At 49.5% G+C, this 15,957-nt stretch overlaps 1 long non-coding RNA gene across 1 annotated transcript; it reads left to right on the plus strand.

Moving 5' to 3' along the window:
- Nucleotides 1-897: 897 nt before the first annotated feature.
- LOC140847306 (uncharacterized) lies at nt 898-12,121 on the plus strand. The gene is made up of 3 exons (XR_012127228.1): nt 898-1,354; nt 1,528-1,594; nt 11,938-12,121. It is a non-coding gene; the product is annotated as an uncharacterized lncRNA (long non-coding RNA).
- The last annotated feature ends 3,836 nt before the right edge of the window (nt 12,122-15,957 follow it).

The raw sequence follows: 15,957 nt of genomic DNA on the forward strand, positions 1-15,957 counted from the left end.
GGCTGCGTGCCCCAGGGAGGTGTGGCCCGCCTGGGACATGCCATCCTGAGCAGAGCCCAGGGCTCAGGGCTGTGCAGTGGTTCTTGCTGGGGACGCTGGGGCTGCAGGGTGGGGGGGCAGTGGTGTCTGGGCGTGGTGGGGCCCCACCTGCAGCCCTCCCTCAGGCCACAGGTGGTGCGAACAGGTGGTCCCTAGCACTCGAGGGCAGAGGCCTGCTGCAGGGGGCATCCCCTGCCCTCCCCGGCCCCAGCAGGGCAGAGGAGGTCCCTGGGTCCAGGCCCCGCCAACGCACTGGGCGTGGGGCACAGAGCAAAGAGCCTTCCTTTCTCTTCCTGGGCTTAGCGTGTCCCGCGCCCTGTGCGGGCTTCCGTTCCCTGCCTGCACCCTCTCCCGGTGTGTGGGCCAGGGAGGGATGGCTGAATTAATGGAAGGACTGCAGTTGCCACCTCCAGTCTAGGTCTGGAGGGATCTAAAAGACCCCTCCCATCTCATCCAGTCCTGGGAGGACCCAGAGGTCAAAGCGTGGGGCTGCAGGGGGTACTGCTGAGCCCCAGAGGCTGAGGCGCTCTGGGCCCTGGACGTTCCTTGTCCCGGGCAGCCCCACATGACAGGGAGAGGAAATACCAGCTCCCACATTGCCCATCAGGGAACCCAGCTCAGAACTAGAGCCGCGAGACAGACGGGAGCTGGGACATCAGCGTCTCAGACGAGGGGAGGAGTCCTGGGGGAGCTCCGGGGTGGGTGACTTCCAGGTGATCGATTGTCTGTTCAGTACTTGATTTTCTTCCTCAGCTGGTTAGCCTGAGTGATGGGCACAGAAGACATAACTCTCAGGAAATGCAGGGAAGTTTGACAAGAAACACCTATGAGTGTCCCAGCATTGAGAAAAAATAGGAAAAGACACAGGCACTGGACCCAGGGCCAAGCACCTGGGGAAAGTGCTTGCCTGCAGCCCCCAGAGTGCCGAGGGCGGGGACTTGGCTCTGCTTTGCTACTCCTGCGTCTAAACTAAAACAGGGCCTGGCACACAGAAGACTCTAATGGATACTGACTGTCGAACAAATGAATGAATGATGCAGGGGGGCAGATCCTGAACCTGCCACCGCCCACCTCAGCAGAGCAACCTCTTCGCTAGGAGCCAGTCCCCGATCCAGCCCAGCTCTCTGCAGGGTGTCGCGTCTCACCCCACCTCCAGGTCATTAAGAAAACCACTGGTGGCTACCACGCGACAGGAATGGCAGGTGTCGGAGGGGGGGCGGTGAGGGGGGCTGTGAAACCGACCATCTCTGCCCTCTGGCTGCTCCCAGTCTGGCGGAGAAAACAGACAAGAGAAGACACAGAAGCCATCAGCAGGGTGAGTGTGTGGGGAGAGGCTGTGTGCACACACCGGGGCCGGCTGAACCCCCGGGGTACTATGCCCGGTGCTCAGGAGCAACCGCCTCCGGTCAGGCAGATCCAGGCTAGAATGGCTCCACCCGGGAGTTACAGTGCACCAGTTACTAAGCTTTCATTTCTTGTCTACCAAAGGGACATGACAGCCTCCAGAGGGACATGACAGCCTCCAGAGGGACATGACAGCCTCCTCGCAGCTTTGGTGAGGATGAAATCGAGATAATGCGTATGAAATGCTTGGCCCAGGGCCAGATACTTCAGAAAGGTCAGTTGTGCTGTTATTAGGAAGTAGTAAGAGGAGGTGATTTTGGCCTGGGACTCAAAGGAGGACAAGAAAGAGCAGCTGTGGGTGGTAAGGAGTGAGGCCAGGGCACCAACGCCTGCCTGCAGAGGGGAGTCAGGCTGCCAGGGCGGCTCGCACGGCGGCTGTTGGCCCTGGGACAAAGCAGGTCTGATGAGAAGAGAGACGGGATGTGAATGGGAGGGTGGGGACGTTGGGAATAGCCACCTTAGGGTGGGGGAAGAGCCTACCGGGGAGAAACGCAAGCGTTGATGGGATCTGCCAAGAATCCAGTTATTAGGCAGAAAATCTAGTGTTTTAATGGCCAATCAGCAATGTTCTCAGGAAGGAGGAACCAGAAATGGAGATTATCCGGGACAGACAATCCTCTGAAGAAGTATAGTTGTGAAGGGAGAGAGAGCAGGTTTGTTCAGGCACAAAAAACACTTAGGGTGACCCTCATCGAGGCAACCACCTCCTCTTTTCTTAAAATTCTCTTTCTTTTCTTCGTTTTTGCAGTACTTTCCTTTCTCCCTCCTATACGGTTTCCGGGCTTATCTTCCCCGGTCACTGTTTAAAGGGGATTGCACCTCGCCACCCCCCCCACCCCCGTCTCACTGAGAGGTCATCTAGCCTAGATCACCGTCCTCAGCTACAGAGCCTCACTTCCTGCTTCCAAATGACACTTTCCCCTGAGGCCCGTGGACACCTCAGGCCACACCTGTCTGAAGCAGACACTGCCTCCCCTGGCCTCCTCCCCTGGCAGGACCTCCCCTGCAGGCTGCCCCCAGCCTTCCTGTCCTTTCTGTCCCTCCCTCTCACCAGCCCCCGTCCTGCCCAGGGCTCTCATCTCCTGGCCTCACTGTCTGGAACGTGCCTCCCCCGTCTTAATCTGGTTCCAACTGCTCATCCTCTCAGGCCCCCAAATCACCGGATTTCATTGTAAGACATGCAGATTTCTTGGGCCCCACACCAGACATCCTGAATCGGAATCTTGGGGGACAAGTTCCGGAATGTACCTTTTCAGGAAGCTCCCCAGGTGACTACAGTGCACTCTCAAGTTGAGAGTCAAGTTGAAATGGAACAAAAGAAAGAAAGAGAGGATATATTTCAGACGCGTTATAAGCACTAGTTGGCAGGATCCAATGATTGTCTGGATATGGAATGTGAGCAAAACGGAAGAAAGGAAAGCCCTCTATAATTCAAAACGGGGGGCACTAGGTAGCAGGGAGTGAAGAAAAAACCGAACTGATTTCTGTGGGTAAAGAAATCAATCCAGATGTCACACCTCCAGGCTGACATGCCATGGTGACCCCAGCAGGCGGTGAACAAAAACATGGCTGAGGTCTTTTCTGAGATTCATTATTTGTTTAAATGCAAAACGTTTATTCATTTCCTGTACTCAATGTTGAAGTCCAAGTTGTAAACCCAAATAAAGGGATAACACAAAGGATCTTAAAATAGATGGCTCAGGGTCTGTGCAGGCTAAAGAAAGGGAAAAGTACCCAGACTTAAAGCCTGAGCTTAATTAGAGTTCAAGCCTATCAGCACATCTCCTTCTCTAACTACTTTTCAACTAATTATCCTAATTTATGTTTCTGAATTGCAAAAGAAATGGCTGGCCCCTGAGCTCCCACCTCCCACTTGCCAAAAATATTTAAACCTTCTTGGAAAGTCTTCTGAAAAGTCTCTTTTATTGGCTCAGTTGTTTATTTGTATCTTCAAGTAACACAATACAAGGTATTGATAAGTTCTTCCTCTGCAGAGTCAAGGTGGGGATCCCTGGAATGCAAGATTAAACTAACAGGAGAAAGAGTATTTCCTAATTGTTCATACTGTAAAGTTAATCCATCCATTGAAACTGAACCCTGAGATTACAGTCTTAACAAGGTCTAGCAATATAGAAAATTGTAACTGAATCCAAGTTTTGCTGTTTCTAATGAGAATTAGAGATAAATAGTAACTGAACCACTGACAATTTAAGGTAATTCTCGTGCATAAGGAGCCAAGGTAGAATGTGTTATGCTAACATTTGTATTTCAGGACCCCATGCTTTTATAGATAGAAAAGTATTTAAATTTGCTGTCACATTCCTTTATGGCCTTAAATCAGCAAAGCCCAGGTTTTCTGCTGTGACTAGAACCAAATGTTACTTTCTACAGGAAAGAGCTGCAGGATCAGGGACGTGTCAGGCCGTTCATCAGGGAGAAGGAGGACAAGACGCCAAGACAAGCCCTTGATGCTTTCGGGTATATTAGATACTTAACCTTTTCCATGAAGTAGAAAGGTTTTTTTTTAATTGAGAAGATAGTTCTGAATTCATGCTTTCTTCTCAGTGTAAAGGGCATTCAGAGCCCCAAATTGCAATTTAACAACTAGTGATACAATCGGTCCTTAGAGCTGGTACGCAATGCAGCACATTGCTTTGCAGATGAGCAAGTGCGCCGAGAGCCCTGAGACCAGGTCAGTGGCAGAGCCAGGAGCACCCCCCAGGCTCCCATGTCCCTCCTCCACATGGGGACACCACCTGGAGCCTTCCAGCCTGTGAATACTTATCAAGTAAACAAAACCAGTGCTTCTAACACACAGAGCTTCTAACGGACACCATCATAATCAAGTTCACCACGTGCCCAAATCCTAAAATAAAATACAGATGGTACATTTCATTACACTCAATAGAAAATTAACTTTTTTAAAGTTAAAACAATTATCTCGTTATGGAACAATTTTCGTTTTGAAATTTTCCGTTATATATGTGAGTGTGGGCCTATGTGATTACAGCAGAGACTGGGGTCAATTCAATACAGATGCATGGAGGACTTTCTACGTGTAGACCCCAACTTAGTGACGATGGAGGAAGGCGGAGGGATAATGTGGAACCAGCCTTCAAGGTGCTCGCCATCTCCTGAGAAGACAGGCAGCCAAATGCTTGATACAGGAGTTGTGCACAGAATAGAGGTGGTGGTGTGCTCGAGCCAGCTGGCCCGGGCCCATTTCTCGCTGGCAAGTATACATCTCGTCCCAACTCTGTGTTCAGCAGCATTGCATTGATAGCTTGAAACTGACAAATGCTATAAAATCAGGGTTCTGGAAAGCCAATTAATTAAACACTTAGCAGTGCAACACCGGGTAGGAGGTATCACAGAAGAAATGAGCTTTGAAGGATGAATAAGCATTTGATGGAGATCCTTGGGCAGAGGAAGGCTAAGGGGAAGAAAACTAATCCAGGCAGAAGGAATACATATGCAGGTGCACCGCATGTTTAGGAAATACAAATGGATCAGTGGCTCTCAAACTTTAATGTGCAGCAGGACCAACCAGAAGAGCTTGTGAAAACAATCTGTTGCTTGCCCTGCCCAGAATTTCAGATTTAATACATCTGGGATAAGGCCTGAAGATTTGTATCTCTAAACAAGCTCTCAGGTGATGCTAAAGCTGCTGGCCTGGGGTGGAAATAGATGAGAGAGCACCTGTGCATGCCGAAGAACTTGGATTCCCTACAGCTCCTCACCTTTCAAGGAGTGATCTGGGGGCCAGCAGCAGAGTTCTAAAAGCGGACTCTCGGGCTGCCGTTTCAGACCTGTTCCATCAGAATTTGCAGTTTAATGAGATCTTAGGGGATTCATAATGTGTGTAAGTTTGATAAGCGCTGTTCTATGAAGCCCACTCGTTCTCAGTCCTGGTCCTGAGTTAGAACTGCCTGGGGAGCTTTTCAAAAATACTGATGCCCAGGACCCACTTTGAACGAATTGATTTAGGATGGAGCCTGGGCATGGGTACAGTTTAGAAGGTCCTCTGGGGATTCTAATGAGCAGCCAGGGCTGTAAACCGATCCTCTGGCCATAAACCTGGGTAAGAGAAGAGCTCCTTACCAGGGTAGCTGTTGTGGATATTCCACGATGAAAGTGTGAAGGATCAGGCAAGAAGCTGCACGGTGATCACTGACTGCTGAGAAATAACCGGGGCGGCAGCAGACAGGCCCCCCTTCCACGCCCCTTCCTGCCACAGAACCTGAGTTTCCTCTTCACCCCTCTCTTCCTTTCCATTCTGCCTTTCACCTCCCAATTTGTCCTTTACTTTCTCTCCCTCCCTCCTTTAAAATATTAGCTGGCATAAAAATACACCTCCCCCAGGAGCATCATTTCAGTACAAAATATTTTAACATAGAAAAGGAAAGAGTTTTAAAGCCTTTGTATTTATCTAAGAAAGTTAGATACACGTCCTTGACCCGTCATTTCAATACAGGTGAATGAATGGTTTGAATTTTTCTCTAAAACAAAACCAATACCAATTCCTAACTGAGATGCTTTGTATTTGCATGGGGCCATTGACTGTGTCTCCTCTCCAACCAGCATGCACGCCTGAGAACTCGGCGCGACACCGAGGAGTGAGTTGCTCAACCCTGCTGCATGGGGCACATCTATGCAGCGTGTATTCTGAGAGTACACTTAGCATGTACACATTAGATTACATAGTCTTCTGGGACAGTTCAGCCATTCCAAACGGCTTTGCCATCTAATAAAAGCCATTAGCAGTGAACTTCAAAAGCATTAGGCAAACTGAAAGAAGCCAGACCCAAAAGACCACCTATCGTATGATTCCATTTGCACAAAATGCCCAGAAAAGGCAAACCTACAGAGATAGAAGGTAAATTCGCTGTTACCTGGGGCTGGGGTGTCGGGATGGGGATTAACTGCAAATTAACACCGAGGGGGTTTTCTTTTTTTGAAGGGTTGTGGGTAGAAATGTGACAGAAAGAAATGTTCTAACATTTGATTAAAGCTATGGTTACACAATTCTATCACTAAACCCAAAAAATTGTACTGGTAAAAATGGATGAATTCCATGATATGTGAATTATACTTCCATAAAGCTACTTCTAAGATAGAGCAGCAACAAAATATTTAAGTATTTCTCCCTCTTATAATAAGCTTTCCACCCCCCTCCTCCTCTAATGAAACACAATGAAGAGGAAGGACCAAAACGACTTTAATGAAGGCTAACATTTCAGAAAAAACAACATTCACTTTGCTTGCAGTTTGATAGCATCCTCAGTTGCCTTAAAGCACTGTTAGGTTTGGCAAGTCAAGGAAAGGAATTAAAAGGAAGGGGAAGCAAGGAGGAAAGTTTTAAAAAAAGAAAAGAAATCAAAGCTATTTTGTGTAGCTAAAAAGAGCTGCCTGGGGAAGTCTCTGGGCAGCAGCCCCAGCTGAAAGCAGAGCTGTGGGAAAGGGTTAACCCCGCGGGCGCTGACATCTGGCAGAAGGAGGGCCTGGCAGAGCCCCATCCGCCGGTACCAGTCTGTACAGGGGAGCTGTCCCGCCTGCTGATTTATCATTCCCTAATGTCATGGGGATGGGATGTTGAAATTGTGGCTAGAATGTGAAATACGAAAAACATGAAGATTATGATTTAGCGTCTGGGGAAGATCAGTGCTAGCCTGGAGAACGGCTTGTAAATGGGAGCCATCCTTGGCAACGCCTGCGGTTTTCAAGACTCCGACCCTCAAGGAGAGCAAGCTCAGGATTTGGGAGGCCAGGGTGTTCTCGGGTTAGAGCAGACAGGGGCAAAGATGGAATTAATAAGAACAAAACCACTTCTGTGCTGTGCCGGAGAGAGTGCCGGCTCTCGCCAGGAGGGCCAAAGCAAATTTTAATTAAAACAGAGGCCTGATGTTGAAGGATAAATAAAACAATGTGAGTGTAAACAGCTTAAATCAGTGATTCAAATGACACCTGCTGGTGTCTAGACATAAGGTGCATCCTGATGACTTTTAGTCTCAGAGAAGAGGCAGATGAGAAGGATAATATCCCCAAATTTTGCTCATTAAAGGAAATAACAGCTTAAATTTTAAGGAAGTGATAAATAAGGGAACAAAGTGGGAGAAGGATTTTAACAGCTATCCGTGGAGGAAAAGGTGAGCTGGCAAAAGAAACACACAACTACGTGGGTGAATCTTGCATGAAAAATACGGAGGAGAGCTCTGTGTGATTTTTTTTCCTCGTTCCTAGATTTTACCTATCGCAGTGGAGTTTTTGCGTGTACACGTGTCAGCATGCCCCCATTTACAGGGCAAAATGCAGTTTCCACATTGTTTGTTGGTTATAGAGACAAGCATTGACAACCATTTCCTCAGTTGCTTATGTTTCGTGTTAATTATTTCCTGTCATTCCAAATTCATCTACAATATGGATTTTATGAACTGGCCTCAAGACATGGGCATGCTACATGGAAAGTTAAATAGGAGAGCTTGACTAGTAAGTTTTGGATAGTCATGCAGTTCTTCAGTCATTTATTCATTCATCCAGAAAAAGGGCTGCTCCGGGCACTGTACAAAAATGGGCAAGAGGGACCCTGCCTTCTTTATAAAGCACCCAGTCTGCCCAGTGGATGACAAGGAAAACCGCGGGAGGGGGGTGCAGTGAGGGGGGTGTTGAATCCAATCCAATTTTGCTATAATGAGTAGAAAAGATACATAATTATTAAGGAGGTCTTTTGCTGTCCCGCAATGCTGGGCAGTGGAACTTGGCCCAGAAATCAGTACTTCAGATAACTGAGGTTAATCACTCTTCAGAACCAATCTAAAAATGATAAAAGAATTTCTGCTGGGGATCCTCCTAAAACGCAGGCACACTCCCCTGCCTCCCTTATCTCTCGGTCAGGTTGACCCTCAGTCGCAGTTGCCTTGCCCCAGGAGCGGGCAGCCGGGGAGTTCCTAGTTTGTTTGTTAATTCTCCATCACAGCTTCACTCTTACTGCCCTGGGATTCGGGGCGGGCCCGTTACCCACCCTGACTGTATTTCCTAGTCTGTAAAATGAGGGGTGGACGTTGCCACCTTTCCTTTCAGAAAGGCCCTTCTATTGTTCCAGTAAAATCCCAGGTGCCTTTGCCGTGGAAGGAGGTGGGCCCCTGCAGAAAACACCCCTCGTATGTCACAGTTTGGGACTCCGGTCAGTCTCAGGACTGTGCCTGTTAGAACTGTGTCCGAAGTCCCCGTAAGCAGGCTCTCAGGAAGGCTCGACACGCCCTCGGGGTTTCCAGCGGGTGAACGGGACAGTATGAACTTCGGGAGCTTGTTAGGATGTGCAAAGGAACATATCCTCTTTCTCTTTCTCTTACTTCATTTTTTTTGCTTGTTTTTGTTTTTAGTCGTCATCTGGACGGTTGAGGCTGCACTCAGCCTCACCTCTATATGAGTGACATGTGCCCATCACTTACACACCTACGACTCGAGCTATTTCTGAGGCAGAATGAAATCGCCCTATCACGCATCTCCAAATTTCCAGGGCAGCAGCGCAAAACACATTCTACTTTTCTTTCTTTCAGTCTAAGTTTGTTTCATTCATAAAACTGATATCAAGGAATCCAGCAAACATTTGTTAAGTAAGTGCATGCTCTGTTTCAGGACCCGAGCGTGTCGCTGGAAATACAGAGATGAAAAGCCATCCCTGCCGAGGTGGGGTCCTCCAGCTCCCTGGGGGAGTATCGTGATCGAGCCCTGCACAGAGTGCCAGCCTCCTTCCACCACTCGTGGATATGGAGGGTTTTTCCTAGATAAAGACCTAAAAATGCAGAAGAAATCCCACTGTTTTTGAAAAAAGAAAATACAGTTGATATTGCCCCATTCATACTTTCTCCAGATATTTTATAATCAAAGGATTGCTTTTGTTTTCTGTCATAAATGGAATCCATGCTTATTGTAGAAAATTTTTTAAAATACAGAAAAGCAGAAAGAAGGAAAACACATCAGCATTATTGCCCCATGTTAGAGGGACATCTGGTGACATTTGCTCGATTTCCTTCAGGTCTGTATTCAACAAACCTTAAGGAGATCCTGTGCCTGGCCCCGGGCTGGGAGGTAGGACACAATGGATGGCCCCACTCACCCCGTACCACTGACAGCCTTGTGACAGGGACCCGCGTGCAGGGGGTGACCGGGAACACCGTGTGGGAGGACCGACCTCGGGCCACTTCCTCCGGGCTTAGGAAAAGGCTTCCAGAGGAAAGGATGTTCAAGAGGAGACCTGAAGAACCATGGGGAGTGGTCCAAGGGGGTGGGGGCGATGGGGGTGAGGTGCAAGGGAAGTGTGGGTTCAGGATGGTGGGAGGGTAGAGGCCAGGGGTCTCCAGCACAGGGTGACAAGAGAGGCTGCTGCCGAGGTGGCCGGGCCTGCCGAACACGGCATTTGCCAGCCCGGTTGTGACCGTTTTGTAGCTACAGTGCTCGGACCTGCTTCTTTTCTTGTCTTTGTTTTTTGGACTTAACACTGTAGCACAGTTTCACATTATTATAAACCATTTTAACAGATACATAATATTTCCCCAACGGATGAGGCATCCTTTGCTTAAGTAAAAAAAGGAAGGAGAGCCAGCTTGTTTTTTCTTTGCTTCGTATTCCACTCCACGCATAGCTGTCCAAGGTCTCCCAGTAACAGCAAACTGCACAATTCCAGGCAGGATAGATGCATTAACGTCCTTTTATCCCAAATCACAACTTGAAGCATCAGCCAGAACGATCACCGGCGTGACTTCTGAGCAGCTGTGAGAGTCCCTTCGGGGGCAGAGCCGGCCCAGCTGTCACCCCCTCCTCTGGACAGCCCGCTCCCGCCTCCGGAGAAAGATGAGCTCACAGAACCAGCACGTGGACAGCACCAGGCCCCGCCTTCCTTCCTCCGCTGGGCTCTGAGCTCCCTCCTTCCCACCCTTTCTCTGGAGAAGTCGGAGATCAAAACCAGTCGACATTATAGCAACCTTTTATTAAAGAAAAAGCTTCAGAAGAAGAAAAAAATCTAAGCTGAACATAATGTACGGGGAACTATGCCATCCCTCTTGAGCCCAGAGCCGCAGCAGCCACCCATTCGGACATTCGTTCCTTCACGGCTGCAGCAGGCGCTCTGCCGTCAGGATGGCCTCGGAGCAGAGAGGCTGAGCCTCCGGGCCACAGCCCCGCAGACCTCACGGTTGATGGGGAGTCTGACGTTCAACAAGTAAACATCAATAGGCATGTTATGACCTACAGTGGGAGGTGCCGTGAAGGACAACATACATGAAGGGAGAAGTGGGGCAAATTTAAGGGCCTGAAGGGAGGCAGGGTGGCCACGGTGGGGGAGCAGAAGATGCTGTCCGATGGGCAAGAGATTTTCCCTTTCTTCCTCTTTCTCCCGTGACGCGGCTGCAGGAAGCCTTGTGAGCCGGTGTCCCTGTCCGTTCGGAAACACAACAGGCCTGACCTCAGACCTGGTGTGGGGGGCTCGGCGCTGGAGAAGGGAGCCAGTCACTTCGCCCTCTATTCATTCAGCTTCTTATTTCCTTTGGTCTTGGAGGCCCCTAGGTAGTAACCTGGTGTCAGGCAGCCCTCCAGACAGTTAAAATACTAAAAGCACACAGGACTGCAGAAGTTCTGTATATGCACATTCCTTGATCTACAGCTCATTTATTTTCCTTGTCTTGATTGTTCTGAAAAAGTATCTTAAGAGAGAAGGTTCTCATGACACAGTTAATATTAATGCTGTGTTCCACAGCCGCAGATTCTCAGAGAAGTGAGCTCGCCTTAGACTGTGTTACTGACTTGCTCTGCCCGACCAAATCAGTGCCAACTCCTTTGGTTACGAGGGGGAGAAAACCACCCCAGTCGACGGGAGCGAAAGGAATGGCCGGGCTTATGTTACTGCACAGCCCTGGAGTGGGCAGAGCGTCAGGCACAACCTCCCTCCCGCAGGGGCCAAGCGGCGGGATCCGCACCCAGGGCGGCTCTGCCCCTCCCGCGTGTTGGTTTGGTTCTCAGCATCTCCCCTGGGGTCAGAAGGCAGCCGGTGCGGCTCAGCTTTGATCCCTCAGTGGGAAGAGGGCCGAGGACCATCAGTGCCCACCTGGGAGCGGGGAGCGGACGGGGACCCACCCAAAGTACAAAGGCTGAGAGTGGGGGAGGCGTGGGCCCCACAGAAAAAGTACTCAACCTTTTTAACAGAAGAAAGGTAAATAGATAAAGAAGTCTCAGAAAATTGCTATTTAAGTATTCCTCTACCTCAAACCTAGCTTTTGGTAGGACCCATTCGTGTGACGTGATAGGAGAAAAATGCGAATGGCAGAAAAGCAAGCAGAGATGCCATCAGGTCCGTTCCTCTTCCTCCCGGCGGGATCGGATCCAGATCTTGCAGGTGGATGAAAACGTGTAAATGTTTTCAATGAAAGCATCAAGTCTTGGTCCTGCGAATCTAATGATTACAAACCTTAACACCGCCCCCTATGCCCTCCTTCTCTCCAGGCCTTCCACAGATGAAGAAATGGATTCCATGCTGAGATTCTCCAGGATAAATTCTGCTCTTCGCTGCTTCTAAAGCTTCAGAGTCCACCGTGACATTTTAGCTTCACATCACATTATCGTTATGTCGTCTGACTTCCTTCCTATTTCTCCTTTCCTCCTATGTCTTACTTGTGTCTTGAAAGCATTCCTGAGTTTTATAGAGAGAATAAAGAGGATGTCATGTAAAACGTACTTTTTGCAGTGAGTATCTGTTCGGAAGTGTGTTCTTACTCTCTTACCTTGTGCAGGTCTCCAAACCTCTCTAGGCCTCCATTTCCCTATCTATAGAGTGGGGGTAATAACAACAATATCTCATAGGTTTTTTTGTAGTGAAGCACTTAGAACTTTGTAGCTGGCACGTGGTAACTGTTCAGCACATGTCAGCTGCTGTTCCTTTTATTAATGTAGTTGTTAGAATTTCATCATCATTGTCATTTTGTAGACTCTTTGCAGACTCCCCTCCCTTTGGGTATTTCTCACCCTTGGGCAATGTTTCCCCACTCCCCACAAAACAAAAATCAAATGTGGATGTTCAATGCTTCCTGAACCCTTTCTCCTGCCCCACGTGGCCTTAGTATTCCTATCTGATTTGGTTTTCTATTTGATCTTAGGACAGGGGACAATTCAGTGACCGAGCCACCCAAATATATGGAGAGAAAACAGACACCTTTGCATCTGGGTGTCCCTGGTTCCAGATGCTCCGCCTATGGCTGTGATCGCGGTGCATACACAGCCCTCCTGCCTGCCGTCACTAGGAGCCCCTCCTTGCACACACACCCCAACCCCGGGCCTTGGGCAGCAGCTCCACAACCCTCTTGGGCCACCAGGGGCCTGAGGCTGAAAAGAGCTGCCGCTGTACCAGACCTTCCAGACCAGCAGCCCTCAGGTTTGTCCGGTCTGCCTCCCGGGGCTGCTGGCTGGACATTGTGCTGTTTGGAAGGTACCTCCCTGCCCCCTTCTCCCCAGTCTCCCAAGCCTCCAGCTCAGGGCTGCTTCTCCACTCAGGCCCCAGCCCTGGGTCTTCCTCTCCCTCCAGCTTTCACCCCTTTAACTGCAAGATGCTCATGACGCCAGGATCCGCTCCGCTTCTTCCGAGAGGCTTTGCTGCTTTCTCCGGAAGCTGAGTTACAGGTTGAACTTGGGCATCTTCCCCATTTTTCACTCTGTACCATTTATTCTCAACCGAACAGTAATCCCTTGAAGTTTTCTGACATTTGCTTGGCACCCTTACCCATTTTCCAGCATGAACGCACACTTCCCCATTTTTACGGATCTTCCTAATTTAATTTAGAATTGTGAAGAAGGGCCACGTCACCCTAAGTGCCGAGTGTACCGTTTCTTCTTGTTCAACCTGGAACCTTTCTGAAGTGAAGTATTTCAAGTTTGAAACACAGCCTCTCTTCCTGCTTGTGACCCTGAGAGAGGGCAACATTTAACATGTTTTGCAAATGTTTCAAATATTGGAGCTGCTGTAAAATCCTGTTTCTGGCAACACCCAGGGGAAATGGGGAAGCAGTAACAAGCCCCGCCATCTGGGGAGAGAGACGGGATGATGAAATGTGAATGGTTTCTCCTCAGGGATGCAGGATCTGAGCAAGTCAGGGCGTCTGAGCCAGGCTGCCATCAAGGGCTCTGCCTCACCTGCCCCATGGGCCAAAGATGTCTTTGGCCACACTAGTTTACTATGCACACACAAAAAAGGAAATTCAAGGGCAGAGAATGTCAAGTAGACGGCCGCTGCCAAGAATCAGAGCCAGCATCTCGTGGTCAGGCTTCACTCAGCATTTCCTCATTCTCAAGGGAGGGGCCCAGCCAGGGGAGCCCACCTGAGCATTTTTGTTTGTGGGAGGCTGTAGCCGGCTTGCAGAAGGTGTCTTTGCAGGGCTCCTTACAATCCCCTCTCAGCCTGAATGAGGGTGCCCACTGTCACTGAGCCAGGCTTGGTGGTCCCGGGCAGACACACAGCTTGCAACTTCCTTGAAGGGGTACGGGCCGGACACAGCTCTTCCCAAACCATTTTACCTTATTTTCTCCTACAATGGCCAGCCAGCTGGTCTGCACTGCATATACTTCTTGAGGTCAAGAGGCTCACTGGAGAGGGCTCTAGCGGGCCACATGTCTAGGATGGGACCACACAGCGTCACTTAGGGACCAAGACCAAGCAGCACCTCTTAACTTAGACTCAGAGCTGATTAGACCTGACGACCACACCTTGCCCGCATTCAGCCTGGCCATACACTGGTTCCGGAGGCAGGCACTGGAGGGGAGGCATGCTTGCTGAAGGCTTTTGATGGGCAGGACCTTCCAAAAGATAAGATTGGAGCCCTGATTCCTTGGCTAACTGACCAGGTGGCACTAGGTGACTTTATTCCCCTTCCAGGCCACAGTCTCCTCAAGAGTGAAATGGGGACTGGATGAGAAATTTTCTACAGCCCTTTGTTTCTGACACTTGAAGCTAGCACAGTGAACATAAGTCAGGCCGCAGCTACCTGAAGCTTACTTTTCTAAGGGGAAAGTTGACACCATTAAAAATTCTCTTCTTCCTCCTAGGTTCTCAGCACAGTGCCTAGAAGTGATGTGCACCTCTTCTCCCACATCTGAGGGCCCGATGATGTGAGCACCTCCTAAGGGTCCCAGGCATGGCCATGCAGCTCAACATCATGGAATCCTGGGCTCCCTTTGTTCTGGCAAGAAACCTGAGACTTAAATTCAGGGACCATCCCTCATCTGCATGTAAGGCACCACACAGAAGACACAGAGAAGTAGAAAATACAGCCAACTGTATCCAGTTGTGCATGTTGTAGGCTGCATAATTCTAGATCTATTTGCATAGATGTGAACAGTACCCTCAGAAATGTATAGTGCACAACCTGTACAACTGTACCGTATGGCTTCAACTGCCTTCTCCACACCATTTCTCCTCTCTGGGAGTGGTTTGTGGTCGTCTCAGTTTTTGGCTGAGTCATTGTATCCTTCCTTCTTTCTGTCCTCCATTCCTACTTCCTCCCTCCCTTGATTGGCTGTCTCTCACATTTATTGAGCACCTCCTATACATCAGGACCTGTGCCAGGGGCCGATATACAACTGTAAAACTGACAGGGTCCCTGCCCTTGTGGAGTTCGTGTTCTTGTGGTGCATTTACATCGTTTTTCCTCGAGGAAGCCTTCCCTGTCTGCACCCCTGATTCCATGAGGTGCCTACTGATTGACGATGAATGGCTCTGACTTGGGGACCTTTGGACCTACAATATGGGGCCTTGGTCTGGAGGGAATCTCAGGGGGATGGGAGAGGCTAAGGACACCAACCCAAAGCAGACTGAGCTGGAGCTCCATCCTTCCAGCTTCCTGCCCTTGGGAGCACCCTGGGGCATTTGTGAGGCCCCTCAGTGAAGCAGCGCCTAACATGAGGTCCAGAGCATGGCTTCCCCAGCCAGGGAGGCTGCAAAATTCCAGAACATCCCAGGGAGGAATGGAGCACCACCCAGGCCTAACTCCCGGGGCTGCAAAACAATCCCTAATGAGCCCTCTGCAGGGGAGGGTGACGTCACCTACAAGGAGGCAGCTAAGCCTCAGGTGTTCTCCAGGAGACCTAAAATAGCCGGGCCCCCTCCACAAACACCTTCCAACACTGTTTAGGATGGCGGATGCCAGGAAACTAATGAATCTGAGCTGAGCGAATTAATTGTTGATGAAATAATGTGAATAATGTGCTTCCTGTTCATCAGTCTCTACAGAAATTAATTAGCCCCACTTGGCAGCAAGCAGGATCAAATTTTCAACTTAATTTATGAATTTGGCCAAATCGTCTATGGGAAGCCTTGCCTGGAGGACCTTCTGTGGCTGCTTCATGTCCAGACAGGCCTTGCCTTTCGTAGAAGATGATGATTGCTTTCAGAGAGCCCCAACTAGAGAAGTAGGTGGTGGAGAAGGAAAGAGGGAAGGGGCTTTGACGGGGGCTCCAGGCGGACTCCAAGCTCCCATC

The sequence above is a fragment of the Manis javanica genome, chromosome 18, assembly GCF_040802235.1.
Source record: "Manis javanica isolate MJ-LG chromosome 18, MJ_LKY, whole genome shotgun sequence".
NCBI lineage: Eukaryota > Metazoa > Chordata > Mammalia > Pholidota > Manidae > Manis > Manis javanica.